We start from the raw sequence: 15154 nt of genomic DNA, 5'->3' as shown, positions 1-15154 counted from the left end.
CAAAAAAGCACTACCATTTTATATGACGTTCGATTGGATTACCTAAGCAGTAAATCTCTGACATCTATAAACAGGTATGAAAGTAATTATTTTAATTAGAGTTGTTTCTCACTCCTACGTGGCATGCCTAATTGAAGAGAATTAATCAGTTATGAGTCACTTGGGTTTTATCCATATTGAATCCTATTTGGATTATATTATATGTTTAAAAATTATCTCTAATTTTAAAATAACTTTAAAAAATAACTAATCTTATCTTAATGACTAGGGGGAAAAGCCTGCACGATGCGCGGGAGTTTAGTGCCTATAATTAAAGATGATTAATAATTATTATTTGGTATTTTATAGTATAAGAATTGAAGTATGACAATTTTAATATATGATATTAAACAGAAAAATCATAAGTTACATATTGAGTTAAAAAATATACTAATATGTAATGAAACAGAATTATAAGATATGATCAACTACTTTGCACCTAACCTAATAAAATAAAAAACTTACTTATATCTGCTCATGCACTTTATGGATATTAAAATCTGTTGTTTAGTTTGAATTCGATCTTAATATAAGGACAGTCTATCACCTTATCTTGTCATATAAGTGAGATTTGAACAATTAGTATATTTGAAGAAAATTATTGCTAGTGGAATTTCGGTTCTTGCAAGCCAAATTCTTGAATTTATATTGATTCCAATAACATATCATCATGAGACCTCCATATTCACCAATCAATCAATTATGATTTATTGTATAATTTAGAACATATAGTAAAGCATCTCCTTCTCGATAGGGATTACAATCACTACACATCAGTTTTTGATCTAGTTGCAAAGATATACAACAACTAACATGCTAATTTAGAGGAATAACCACATCAAATAAAGTACTAAAACATCTTAGACCACTCAATTCAAGAAAACAATTAAAAATAATGAAGTATATACTTTAGATTTGCAGCCAAATAGTTCTAAGTAGATAGCTAAACCTATTGGCAAATCAAATAAAGTGAAAATTTTGCCTAAATGGAATCATCAATAAAATAACAAACAATTGAAAATTATCATAACTAATAGTTAAAACAACCAAAGTAGATGCAATCTGCATATGGAAAAATTTATGATGATAAACTTACTTTAAACCACAAATAATAATTAACAAATGTGATCTCCTCCCAATCATGCCTATCTAACATGGATAATTGAATTAAAACACTAAAAAATTATTGCACATACAACCATCAAGATTACAGATTTTTTACAACCAAAAATTAGATTGGTTAAAGAAAACATACCTATTGAGATTTCTTACAACCAAAAAATAGATTGGTTAAAGAAAATATACCTATTGAGAAAGGTGTTGCAAAATGGGGAAGAGAAGTAGCTAATGTAGCAACATCCGAATTTAATAGGCTACATGATTGTGATGGAAAAAAGTTGTAAGTAAATGAAATGAATTTGAATAGATGGGGGTAACGGCCAAGAAAGCAAACTTCTCTACTAATTGGCATTAATTGTGTCTTAATATCTATATATCATAAGTTTGCAAATAACTGATGAGAAATGCTTTAGGAAATTAAGAGACTTGGATGTTAATACAATTAAATGATTAGAAGGGCTTTTATGTAATTTCACTAAAACACAAGTTGAATTTAGTTATACCTAGTGTTCAATCGGATATCTGTCACCCCTAGCTATAAATGTCTAAAAGGACATCTAAGTAATTACAACAAAACTAAATTAGCTATAATGACTTGTATTCAATACTCCAATTACACTTCAAATACTTTTACATTCCCAGAATAGCCCTAACCTTACGGTTAAAATCCAAAGAACATCTTTACTCTAAACTCATTCTTATATAGTATAAGGATATTGTTTTAACAACAACTAATCTTATCGAATGAAAGTGCATATATATATAGGAAAGTTGTTAATTTAATTACACATTTCTATATCCTGAGTGGCATGCCTAATTGAACTGATATGAAGGTTGTTTAAATACTTGAATTTTTGCTCATATTCATATCCAACTCTTTTCAAATCAGTTTTTCTCATAATTCTATCTCTTTTAAGTTTTAGCAACTCAATCCTTGTATATTACTAATTACATTGCTAGTAAATGCGAAATTTTAACTTAAAAATCTATACACTAAAATGAATCACGTATTACAGTTAAAGAATCCTCATTTATTTTTGAAGTAAAAATATAAAAATTTCATGTAAATAGACATATACTATTATACAACAAATAAAAAAGTAATAAGACATATTAAGTCCTATGAACTAATCCAGGGCAATTAAGTCAAATTTGTATTTAGTTTATTCTATTCTGTTAGCTAAATATTAATTATACCAAACATTGAAATTTGAGTTAACATTTCATTTTGACTTGTCTACTAAATCCTGGAATAATAAAATACGAAATTTTGACTTGTCTACTAAATCCCTGCCACTCTAGGTGGAAATATAGTTTGGGTTTAAAGACCTTTCCATGTTGGATGTTCTCGCATACCAAACAAGGGTTAAAGCTCTAGTTTAGTCTTGACTTTTTAGAAAAAGTTTTTTTTCGAATGCGCTGTTGTTTTGGTCAGGTTCACTTTGCTTTTTTAAATTTCCTCCATCTAATAAGTGAAACAGTTGCAACAATTCTCATTAGTTGGTCTCATCACACTCGAATTTCCAAGACAGTCAATGGGGAATTCAAATCATACCCTACCAAGATGAGAAGTTAATTGCAGAACCTTTGATTATGACCTAAAAATTTGTTAGCGTACCTCATCCTTATTCCTTATCTTGTTATCTCTTGCAACAATTATACGATTAAGATAAAATTAGTTTTGTATTTGTCGCGCCCCATTTTTTGAAAAATAAATTTACGAGTTTATAAAAATGAATTTTTTAATTTATTTTGAAAGAAAATGAGTTTTTTATTTTTAGAAAATAAAGAAAAAGAAAAGGGCCTAAAATAGGACTTAGAAGTGCGACGATTTGGGTCCAAAATAATAGTTTAAAAAGGGTTTTTAAGAAAAAAAAATGGGAGTTGCCACTTAGTATTGAGTTAAGATGTACCAAGTCACCTAAAATGAATTTCAAATAAAGAGTAGAGAAAACCCCTTTTAAACGACTCCGAATCTTCGAAAATCAGAGAAAAGTGTTTGGGAGCTACTTTTGAAGAAAGGGAAAGCGAGAATAAAATCCAATGCACCCTTTCAACCTAACTAGAGCCAGTTGCGTGATTTAGTAGGAAATTTTTCTTAATTTAATCTAAAAACTTATCACATTTGGATGTTACTATATGGATGCAAACCTAAACCTAATGGCTATCGGAAGGGTCAATATGTCTTTTCGAGATTTAATTGGCGCAAATCGCATTAATTGCGATGCCCAAAAGTGACTCTTTGAAGAGGACACGAAATTTGCAAAAAATGAGACTTGAAGAAAAGAAAGAAAATAGTAATATACAAATATACATGACTTAAGGGAATGCATCATAATGAGTGTAGGGAGCTAATATCCGTGACTTTAATTTTCCCTTTAATAGAGGGACTACGAGCGTGCTAAGGTTAGAAAGCCATACTCGTTTATATCCCATATTCGAGGGATATTTCCTATCTAATCAAGCAAATGATCTAACTTAGTTCTAATTTTCTTAAATGAAATGCAAGTCTAAAATGTCATGTTTCATACATAGGGATAAGGGATATACATATAGAGGAAATATCATGCAAAAATGGTAAACATCCTAAAAAGTAGAAAATATGCATGAAATATAGTGATTGTCACACAAACATGATCTAACGCGTAGACGGTTCCTAAGGGTGTAACATTGGACTAGCCCATGTCTATAAGTTCTCACTAACGTTGGACTAGTGAGAAAGTGGAACAAATGACCATAACTAACATTGGACTAGTGTGATTATGTCATGCACTTATTGTAATTAAGTAAATCATATAAACATAGTAAAAGCAAGAAAACACATAAATCATATAGAGCATATAGCACGTAAGCATGATATCTAGATACAAAGACTCTAAAAAAATGAGTAAACACGTAAACACACAAACATGCAAGCACACAAAGCAAATAAGAGCAAATAGAGACGTAACTATTACATTTGGGAGTTCTAACTACAATTTAAGGGGGGAAAGAATAAAATAATAAAATAACTACCTAACTATTACATATTCTATCTAAATACATGTCTTGAACCTCATAACTATTACAATTTGACATCTAAATGCCTTAAATCATACAAAATTAAAAACAAATAAAGTGAATAAATAAATAAATAAATAAAATAAAAAATTTAAAAAAAATGCAATTATACACATAAAATCACATAGGAGCACATAAGATGATTTAAAGATAACACAAGAGGATAGCTCCCTTTGAAGTAATAGCTAATGGAGGATTAGATTGCCCTATTTAACTCCAAAATTAACAAAAATTATCAAGCCACTAATTTAATTAACAAATAAAAGCAATAACATGTAAAGAAATGAAATTGATTAATTAAAACATTTAAATGAAAGTAAACAACCTATATTCAAGAAAATTAAAACAAATAGGGACCTATTTGAAAAAATTAAGAAAATTGTAGAGGTCAAAATATAAATTTTACAAAATTAGGGGTCAAAAGGAAATAAAAATAAAGTAAAAGGACCTATTTACAATTAAATTGAGGACCGAAGGGAAATAAATCAAAGTAGTTAGGGTCATAGTATAATGAATGAAAAGTACAGAGACCATTATGCAAAAAAGTTTTCTGGTTTCTTGATGAATCAGGCCACTGGGCCATTTTTCTTATATTTCGGGCCAAGAAAACCCCGCAGCCCAACTAAAACCCAAAGCCGAAGGAGCTGGCCAGTCAACCATTCTGACCCCAAAATAATCCAACAAACTGATGGACTTTAACCCTCCAGCCCAAGACAGACCCAATAAAGAAAAACACCTAACCCAATACCAAATAACCCAAACAACTAACCAAATCCAATTCCCCTTTTATGTTACCAAAACCCAACAAACTAATAGGTGAACTAAAAAAAAGTTAAAGTCTAATTTCATCTCAAAATCTAGAATTAATTAACTAAAAAATACACTTAAAATATAGAAAAGAATATTTAAACTTAAAATGGGTAAAAATGATTTATTTGCAGAAGTTTTTAGGCTGAACTGAAATTAGGCAAAAGTTTGGGGGTTAAAAATGCAAATTTTTATAATTATTCATGCAAGCTTCGTTGAAAGCTTTGCATTCTTTCCTCTGCAATTCATTAAACACCACCAATGCTCTGACCAGTCATCAAGGTTTCGGATCACAACAACCAAATTGCGCAGCCCACTACCAACACAAATTTTCATCATCCACACACGAAGACTCAGAACAAGATCATGCAAATGTGTCTAACTGTTGGTTGCAAGAAAGTAAGAAACATTCCAGTTCATGGTTCTAAAAATGAACATTCTAATCTCGGTCTCTTCTTGGTTTTAAATGAGATTTTATCAGGCCTCTAAATAGCTATTATTGAACCAGAAATCATCGGGAAACAAGGATGGCAAAGCCTTGAAGCAGGAGAATGGAACCAACAGCAAGGATGCAAGAGTTCACGTCCAATGGGTTTAAATCTTCGTAAAAAAACGTGTTAAATCAGGAAGGAGAGGAGTTATAATTACCTGAGAACGTTGGTGAAGTAAAATGAACGTGAAAATCCCCAAGAAATTTGCACAGATTCTGGAATGATGCTCAGAAAAAAATTGCCACAGGGACGTGCACCGTTGGAGAATCCGTGACTTTGAGCTCCGATTCAGCCGTGTTAGAGGTGTTTTTACGGGATGATCTCTGAACAAAAGTTGTTGCCTGACGTCTAGGGAAAATGCAGAAAAACCATTTGATCTAACTTCCAGATGTCAAAACCCAAGATTAGATGCCTAGTACTTGTGTGAACGTGTAAGGCAATGGAAATTGGAGCAAAAAGGATAAAAAAAAATTGCTCCAAAGATGCCAGCTGCATCTTGTACCTCTCGTCCATGGCTTCTGGTACGAAGCCATGGAGTAGGGAGGCGACACGCGCGCGTGAATCTGCCATTAATTTTTTTTTTTTTGGAAAATTGATCTTTTCTTTCTTTCCTTTTTCTTTTTCTTTTTCTTTCTTTCTCTTTTTTTCTTTTCTTTTCTTTTTCCTTTTCTTTTCTCTTTTTCCTTGTGTTTTCTTTATTTTTTTTCTTTTCTTCTCATGCTTTTCCTATGAAAAATTATTTTTCCTTAAACAAAGAATTAAAGGGTAAAATAATAAGAATAAAGATAAAGAAAATGAAATAAAATAAAAAACACAAATTTTGAAAAATTTTGGTGTCTACAGTATTCTTATATAAAACTAGTTGTATGATAATGATAGAATTAGTGTAGTATTCCAGTATGTATGTTAGGCTAGAAGTCTGCTATTTATTTTTTCTATAAACTTTCAGTAGATGGCACTTACTAGTTTTTCCATGAATAAGATTGCCACATTTTGTCATGGTATCAGAGCAATGATCCTTCTTTCTCTTCTCTCCATATTTTAATTTTTTTTTGTTTCTTCTTGTTATGTTCTTGGAATAATGGCGGAGCAAATCGAATCACAGTATCTAGGATACTCCTTGACTGGTGATTTGTTTTTGATCCATATTCCTCATATTTTTTTACTTCTGCCGATTACACCAATGCTTTGTTAGTCCCAACATTGCTTGATGGTGACAATTATCAACGGAGAAAACGAAATATTTTGAATTCTTTGAGAAGTAAAAATAAAATCCCATTTCTGAATGAAGAATTGCCGCAATCGAAAGTTGGAAGCTGTGAACCATTGTTTTGGAGTAAATGTGATAGGCTAGTTCTTTCCTCACTTATTAATTCAATTATTTTGGATCTGCATGATTCGATCACTTATCATGACTCGACTAGGGAACTTTGGGTGGATTTGGAACAACGTTTGGGTCAAAGCAATGAACCCAGAATCTATGAAATAAGAAAGGACATTGCTTTGTCTACTCAAGGAACAGGTTCGGTGACCACCTTTTACTCCAAACTTAAAGCCTTATGGGATAAGTTGAGTGTCTATTCAAACTTCCAATTTGCTCATGTGGGGGATTGAAAGAATGGCTTGCTGAAAGGGATAAAGAGCGCTCACATCAATTTTTGATGGGATTGGATGAAAAATTTAAAACCATTCAATCTCAAATATCGGCAATTGAGGCTCTCCCTTCACTTAATCGTATATTCAACATGGTTAAGACAGAAGAGAAGCAACTGAGTCTTCTTGGTCCACAAGATTCTGATGGGGTAGGAGCTTTCTATGTTTAGCAGCAGCAGCCACGATCTAGTTCTGTTAGACGGCAACCATCTCAATACGGTTCTGAGATGCTTCATGTTCGACGACAGCAAGGCCAACCACATTAGAATGGAAATCAATCTTCGAAACAGCCCAAATTACGATGTGATCATTGTAATAAGATTGGCCACACAATACATAGGTGTTGGGAGCTTATATGGTATCCAAATAATTGGCAGTCTTCAAGGAAAAATCCCACCGCTGCAAATGTGTGCTCGGATGATACAACAAATTCTTCAATTTCCACTTCTTCCGTTAGTGGTTTGATAGCTGCACAGTATGAGCAACTTTTGTCATTGTTGAATAGTGACAAAAACTCTGGCTTTGGCTTGGTTAATTTTGCTGGTAACGTAACCCATCATTGAACTCCAAATTCCTCGTCCTCTTGCTGCACTTGGTTCCTAGACGCAGGTGCTACTCATCACTTTATAGGTGATAAAACTTCTTTGTTTGACATAGTTGAATAAAAAAAATCCACTAATATATTCCTACCTGATGGCACTATGAAACAACTTTACGAATATGGTAGTCATCATTTGAACTCCCTGATTACTTTGCATAATATTTTGCATGCTCCGAGTTTTCATTGTAATATTATTTCTGTCTGTCGTCTTACCAAAGAACACAATTGTGTTGCCCTATTTTTTCCTGATTTTTGTGTTGCTTAGGACCTACGCTTGAGGAAGTTGATTAGGGTAGGTAAGGAACGGGATGGTCTTTCCTACTTCACTACAGACTATGCTAAGTCTCGTCATGGCAAAGCTAATACAGTTTCAGGATCCGCTGTTCTCTGGCATCAAAGGCTAGGGCATCCTTCAAACGACCGGTTGGCATCAATACCCAATTTTTCTCATATTCGTTTTAATAAAATTTGCCAAGAATGTATTGTGTGCCCTTTGGCAAAGGCTTTTAGACAAGTTTTTTCTCCAAACATTAATAAATCTATAACTCCTTTTCATTTGGTTCATATTGATATATGGGGACCTTATCAAACACCTTCAAGTTCTGGGATTCATTTTTTCTTAACTCTTGTGGATGACTGTACTAGAACAATTTGGACATATTTATTAAAACACAAGAATGAAGCTTGTCATGCTTTTCAAAATTTTTAATCTTTGATTCAAACTCAATTTGGATTTCAAATTAAACAAATCAGAAGTGATAATGCACTAGAACTTACTGAAGGTGACATGAAATTATTCTTTAGAAATAAGGGGATTGTTAATCAAACTTCTTGTACTGGTACACCTCAACAAAATGGGGTCGTCGAAAGAAAACATAGAGACATCCTTAATGTGGCTCATGCTTTTAGATTTCAGAGTAACTTGCCCATTAAATTCTGGGGGGAATGTGTTTTAGCTGCAACATATATTTTCAATTGACTCCCCACAACAACACTTGGAAGTAAAACCCCTTTTGAAGCGCTCTTTGACAAGCCACCAACGTATAATCATTTTAAAGTATTTGGTTGTTTGTGTTATGCTGTTAATCCTTTACAACTTTTGGACAAGTTTCAACCCCTTTTGAAGCGCTCTTTGACAAGCCACCAACGTATAATCATTTTAAAGTATTTGGTTGTTTGTGTTATGCTGTTAATCCTTTACAACTTTTGGACAAGTTTCAACCCAGGTCAAGACCTTGTGTGTTTGTAGGCTACCCTCAAAATAAAAAAGGTTTCAAAGTTTATGATTTAGAGACAAAAAAAAAATTTCTTCTCTCGTGATTACGCTTTCATGAAATAATTTTTCCTTTCAAAATCTCTTCTAGTGCATCATCTTCGACGTTGTCTTCCGCCTTAACACCTAACACTCCCTTACTTGTTCTTGATAATGATGATTAGTGTGTTAATTCTCTTTATAATTCTAGTCATGAAGAGTATAATTTCGATGTCACATTTTCTTCAATTCCCAATCATGAGCTCTCTGCTACAGATAATCGTGTTGAAGAGATTCAAACTTCTCCACTATGCCAAGAACAGCGGATCCGAAGACCACCTACTTACCTAAATGACTATGTCTGTGATTACCCTAATAGTTCCTGCCACTCCAATTCAATTTCCACTTCAAGAGCATCAGGTACACCCTATTCTCTTAATTCTTACCTCTCCAATCATCGTTTTTCTCCTCCCCATCAAGTTTTTCTTGCAGCTTTATTAACCGAGACTGAGCTTTCTACTTACGCTGAGGCTAGTCAAGATGAAAAGTGGAGATCTGCCATGCAAATTGAACTTGATGCCTTAGCTGAAAATCATACATGGGATCTTACACTCTTGCCGACAGGAAAGAAAGCAATTGGTTGTAAATGGGTGTATAAAATTAATATAAATCAAATGTTCTGCGGAGCGTTATAAAGCTCGATTAGTGGCCAAAGGATATACTCAAGAGGAGGGACTAGATTACATTGAAACATTTTCTCCTGTAGCAAAGCTAACTACAGTGCGATGTTTAATGGCTGTTGCTGCGGCTAAAAATTGGGAATTAGGTCAACTTGATATGAATAATGCCTTTCTCCATGGTGATTTATATGAAGAAATATACATGGTTCCTCCCCTTAGATATTTACCATCTGGTGACAAGAGGGTTTGTCGATTTTGTAAATCTCTTTATGGTTTTAAACAGGCATCCATGGAGTGGTTTTCTAACTTAACTCTAGCTCTTAAATAATATGGTTTTATTCAGTCTCAAGCAGATACTACTTTATTTACCTTGATGCCTAGTACCAGTTTTCTTGCAGTTTTGATGTATGTCGATGATATGGTAACTGCGGGAAATGATTCCTTTCAATGTCAAAATTTTAAACAATTCTTGCATGAACAGTTCCATCTGAAAGATCTTGGTCATCTCAAATTTTTTCTCGGCCTTGAAGTTTCCAGGAATCCTAAAGGAATTTTTTTGAGTCAACGGAAATATGCTCTAGATATTTTAACAAATACTGGTCTCAGTGGTGCAAAACCTAATTCGATTCCAATGTCTCAACCAGTACACCCTTGGCTGATCCCTTGTCTTACCGTCATCTTGTGGGTCGACTTTTGTACCTCACTATCACACGATCAGATATTCTGTATACTGTTAATATTTTGAGTCAGTACCTGCATTCCCCTACATTAGATCATCATGATGCAGCAATGAAGTTTGTTCGATACATTAAGAATTCTCCAGGCCAGGGATTATTTTTTCCTTCTCAGAACAATTTGCAACTCAAAGGTTATTGTGATACTGATTGGGGTGCCTGTCCTATAACGCGACGCTCCATCACAGGTTATTATGTTTCTCTCGGGAATGTGCCTATCTCCTAGCGTACTAAGAAACAACCAATTGTGAGCCACTCGTCTGCTGAAGCCGAATATTGTGCCATGGCTGGTACCAATAATGAATTGTTATGGTTACAAGCTTTATTATTTGATCTCACCATTCCTCATTCGCAATCGATGCATCTATTTTGTGATAACCAAGCTACACTTCATATTGCTACCAATCCCGTTTTCCATGAGCGTATCAAACATATTAAGATGGATTGTCACTTTGTTCGTGAACGGATTCAGTCCAATGAGCTTTGTACCCATTTCATTCGTTCAGAGGATCAACCTACTAACTTGTTCACCAAAGCGCTTGGTTTTAGTTCCTTTCAATGATTGTTGTGCAAGCTAGGTGTTTCGATCCTCCACACTCCAGCTTGATGGGGGTTGTTAGCGTAATTCATCCTTATTCCTTATCTTGTTATCTCTTGTAACAATTATACGATTAAGATAGAATTAGTTTTTGTATTCTTATATAAAACTAGTTGTATGATAATGATAGAATTAGTGTAGTATTCTAATACGTATGTTAGGCTAGAAGTCTGCTATTTATTTTTTCTATAAACTTTCAATTGTAGATGGCACTTGCTAATTTTTCCATGAATAATATTGCCACCTTTTGTCAAAATCTAATCAATTTGAAGTTGAGTGGAAGGAAAAGAGGGATCAAAAACTTTGAAGTGAATGAATTGAACAAGATTATTAGGGCATTAGTTGATGCTACTCAACTATTTGCATGTTTTGAGTTGTTCTTAGTGGTGCGATGTCATGATGAAACCAAATCCTTTGCCTAGGTATAATTTGGAAGCACAAGGATCTTCCATAGGTTATTTTTCATTTTTATCTTCTTTTGTTGCCAGTATGTTACTCCATGTTTAGCATTCCTTTTCAGGTAGATTTCATGATATACGTTACAATAAAATTTCTATAAATTAATTATTTCCTTTAAATAACTTTTTCAATCCCTACTTGAGCGAATGAGCTAAATTAATAATTTCTATAAAATAGTAAGACAATAATTTTTTTTTAAAAATCTGACATAACTCTTTGGTCCTATTCATATCATAAATTAATAATTCACTAAAATTAGATATCATATTTTTCCTAAAATATCAATCTATTGTTGTTCATATACACAATATTTTAATCTTATTCATTGTATGCATTTAATAAAATGAAAGTGGACATCTATCATTTAGTATTTCTAAATCTTTTTGACCCTTAGTAATAGAAAAATGATGTTAGTTATATATGTAAATCATATTAGTTACATATGACTATTAAAAACATCAATAGAATTAAATTATACCTACAATCAAGTAGATATGGATTCATTTATATTCCTTAGACTTTTAGCCTCCTTTTTTTAATTAGAGTAATTCATATTTTAATAAAATAAAATAAAATTTTAGTTGATTAAATGAGTTTTTCTTTGAATAGTAAGTACACTAGATAAATTAATAAATTATTAATTTATTTATTAATACTTCTTTAAATTAATAGAATTTGTATAATTTCAAAATTATTAAATTATGAATAAATGGTCAAATCCATCCCTGAACATTTTGTCTCTAAATTTTAATTTTGGAGTCTAATACCACCGTTTGGATTAGTTTGTTTTTAAAAAATAAGTTTTTTAAATATAATGTTATAATAATATACAAACAAAAATAATTTCAAATTTTTTTTATATACATTGCTATAATAAAATTTTTTAAAAACATGGCCAAAAATAGTTAATTCAAATGGAAACATCGGGTGAATCCGTACAAATTTGGGTATTATTTTAAAATTTATTTCCACCACCATCTTGGCACCCATCCCCACTTGAGACCCGACATCCTCCTAGTTCCGTATCACTACCCCGGTCCCCCCTTCTCCTCCCCCATCAGCCACCATGCTTTCTTCCCCTATTGATGAACACCACGAAAATAAAAGCATTCGGAGCGAAAGGTCGACCAACTTTTGTACCAAAAATAGATTCTTGTTTATCCTATGATACAATTGGCAGAGTGAAGTTAAAAAATTAGTACTAGTACCATGGATCCATTGAAAATTTAAGCATATTCAGGAATCCTCCAGGCCACCAAGAATGAGTCAAAGCATGAAAAAAAGTCCTAGTGCTGAAACTCACAAATTTGAGCTCATCGGAAATGATGTCAAAAGACTAAAATCTATCACCTTGAAGTTTGTTTGCTCGTCAGAAATGATGTCAAAAAGGATAAATTAGTCTAAATTTTTATTGTCGTATCTGTTAGCTCTCCGGGAATGATTAATGTCACCTCCTTTGTGGGATTATTTTATCTCATGATTAGGTGACTAATTCCGTTAGACAGATTATGTCATTCCATGTATAAAATGTAATCAAATATGAGATGACAAATAATGATTAATTCAATCATGTGTCATTTCATGAACCAAACGGACCCTAAAATTGAAAACCGGAAGTAAAACTCGTGCGTTGCATATTACCAGCTAAAATTTCAACTGATTAACTTCAATAAGCCATGACAACACATAACCTCCACTTTTTTATGTGAAATTTTCCTAAAGATTTCAACCTTTCCCTTATCCCTCAAATAAGAACCCACAGAAACAACAATTCCACTCCAAGAATAATAATTCCTTCAATAAAGAGAGATTGATGCTGATCCCATTATACTAAATTGTTCAAAAGCGAAAAATTTGAATACGGAATGACAGGTTCAGAAGGTCATACAAGAGTTTAAAAAAAAAAAAAGATAAACCAAATTTGTTTAATTTGATTGCATTCTTTGGCAAACTAATGCAAGGGAATGCCAAAATGTTTTAGAAGTCACAAAATCTATGCTAACCACACAGAAGGAAGGTGGTGCTGGTGGTTGGTAGGGAAGAAGAAGGGAGAGTGGTAGATTTGGTGTGCGGAAGGGACAACAAGATGGTTGCGGGGACTGGAGAGTTCAGAAGAGCAGAGGAGGTGTTGGAGTCTTGGAGATGGGAGCAAAGGGCTGTTAGGGAGGATTGAAATAGGGGAAGGAGTCAAAACTAATTTAAAAAATTTCAACAGAATCCCAACAATTTTAAGAATTACCCCATTTCGTATGGACTCGCTCAAAGTTTTTGAAATGCCTTTTAATTAGATGACAAATTAGGAGTGCAGTCAATTTTAGGTGATGGTGTTGCTGTGGGCAGACTTAATTGGACCCGAAAATCAGGTTTAAGGATCATATTTGTCAAAATGAAAAATTAGGGACTTTAACAAAAAATGTTTAGGGATGAACTTGATCATTTGTCCTTAATTTATAGAAGTTTTTACTGTAATTTTGAATTGTAGTATGTGTACTTTTTTACTTGTTATGGGTACTCTACATTATAACTCAGCGAAATTTTTATTCGATATAAGAAAAAAAGAATAACCTCCACAATGCTAAGAAGAGGGAGATACTTTGCTCATTACTATTTGCAATAAGTAATGTGTTGATGACACAAAGAACTGTACATAAGCTACGCAAAAAAAAAAAAAAAAAGACACACATCAATAGCATTAATTTGTAGGAAATCACTAACAAAAACATATGCATGTTTACAGAAGCAAACAAATCCACAAAAAAAAAGGCTAGATAGATGCCTAGTGAGAAATTTTAAATATTAGTTTACATATACATAATATTAATCTTCAAATAACTTTTTATAGAGTTTTCATGGATTCTTTTATTTCTATCCATCACATTTTTATTGTGGAAATATAAAAAACGATATTTATCGAATATGTCACTAGACCAATAGATCATTGACATTTGCAAATTATGACATAGAATCATAGTTAGTAAAATACAAATGGGTATAATACGAGATACTATATGCACCATATTATACAGAATTTTTTTAAAAATATGCTTAATAGTTCGACGCAAAAATATGTGATCGGCAAAATTATGCATTTAAATTCATATGTGAATAGTACAAACATATTTGAAAATTACATAACCAAATGTAGTTAAAATTACTATATATATATATATATATATAAATAGAGTAAAGATAATGCTATATTTATACCAAATTTAAGTCGCATTCTTGTATACGAGGTATTAAATTTATTAAAATTTTATCAGCCAATTACCTTTATATGCATAAATCTATAAAATTATGTTGTATGTCGTTGTTATTTTGTATATATCCAAGAAGATAAGTTATTGTCCTCATTTAAATTTTAAAATTTTTTTAAAAAATTGAACTATAATTCCTCAAGCATAATACATTAAAAGTTTATTATGTGTTTTATATGGTTAATTGACAAAAAATAAGAACTTTTTAAAATATTTTGATGCGTATAAAATATGAAAGTTTTTTGTATTATAGGAATATTTACTAGCCACGCATAGATAAACCCAAAGAAAACTGGCAATAGGATCCGTGACCATCAACAAAATGCGAGGAAAACGGGCATCAGCAAATAGGCTTTAAAAAATGGCGCACGAGGAAATAGTTGTTGGCGATGCCGCCAACAACT

Source organism: Coffea arabica, chromosome 6e (assembly GCF_036785885.1).
Source record: "Coffea arabica cultivar ET-39 chromosome 6e, Coffea Arabica ET-39 HiFi, whole genome shotgun sequence".
NCBI classification, from domain to species: domain Eukaryota; kingdom Viridiplantae; phylum Streptophyta; class Magnoliopsida; order Gentianales; family Rubiaceae; genus Coffea; species Coffea arabica.
The sequence above is the reverse complement of the archived record's forward strand: the minus strand, read 5'-3'. Positions refer to the sequence as shown.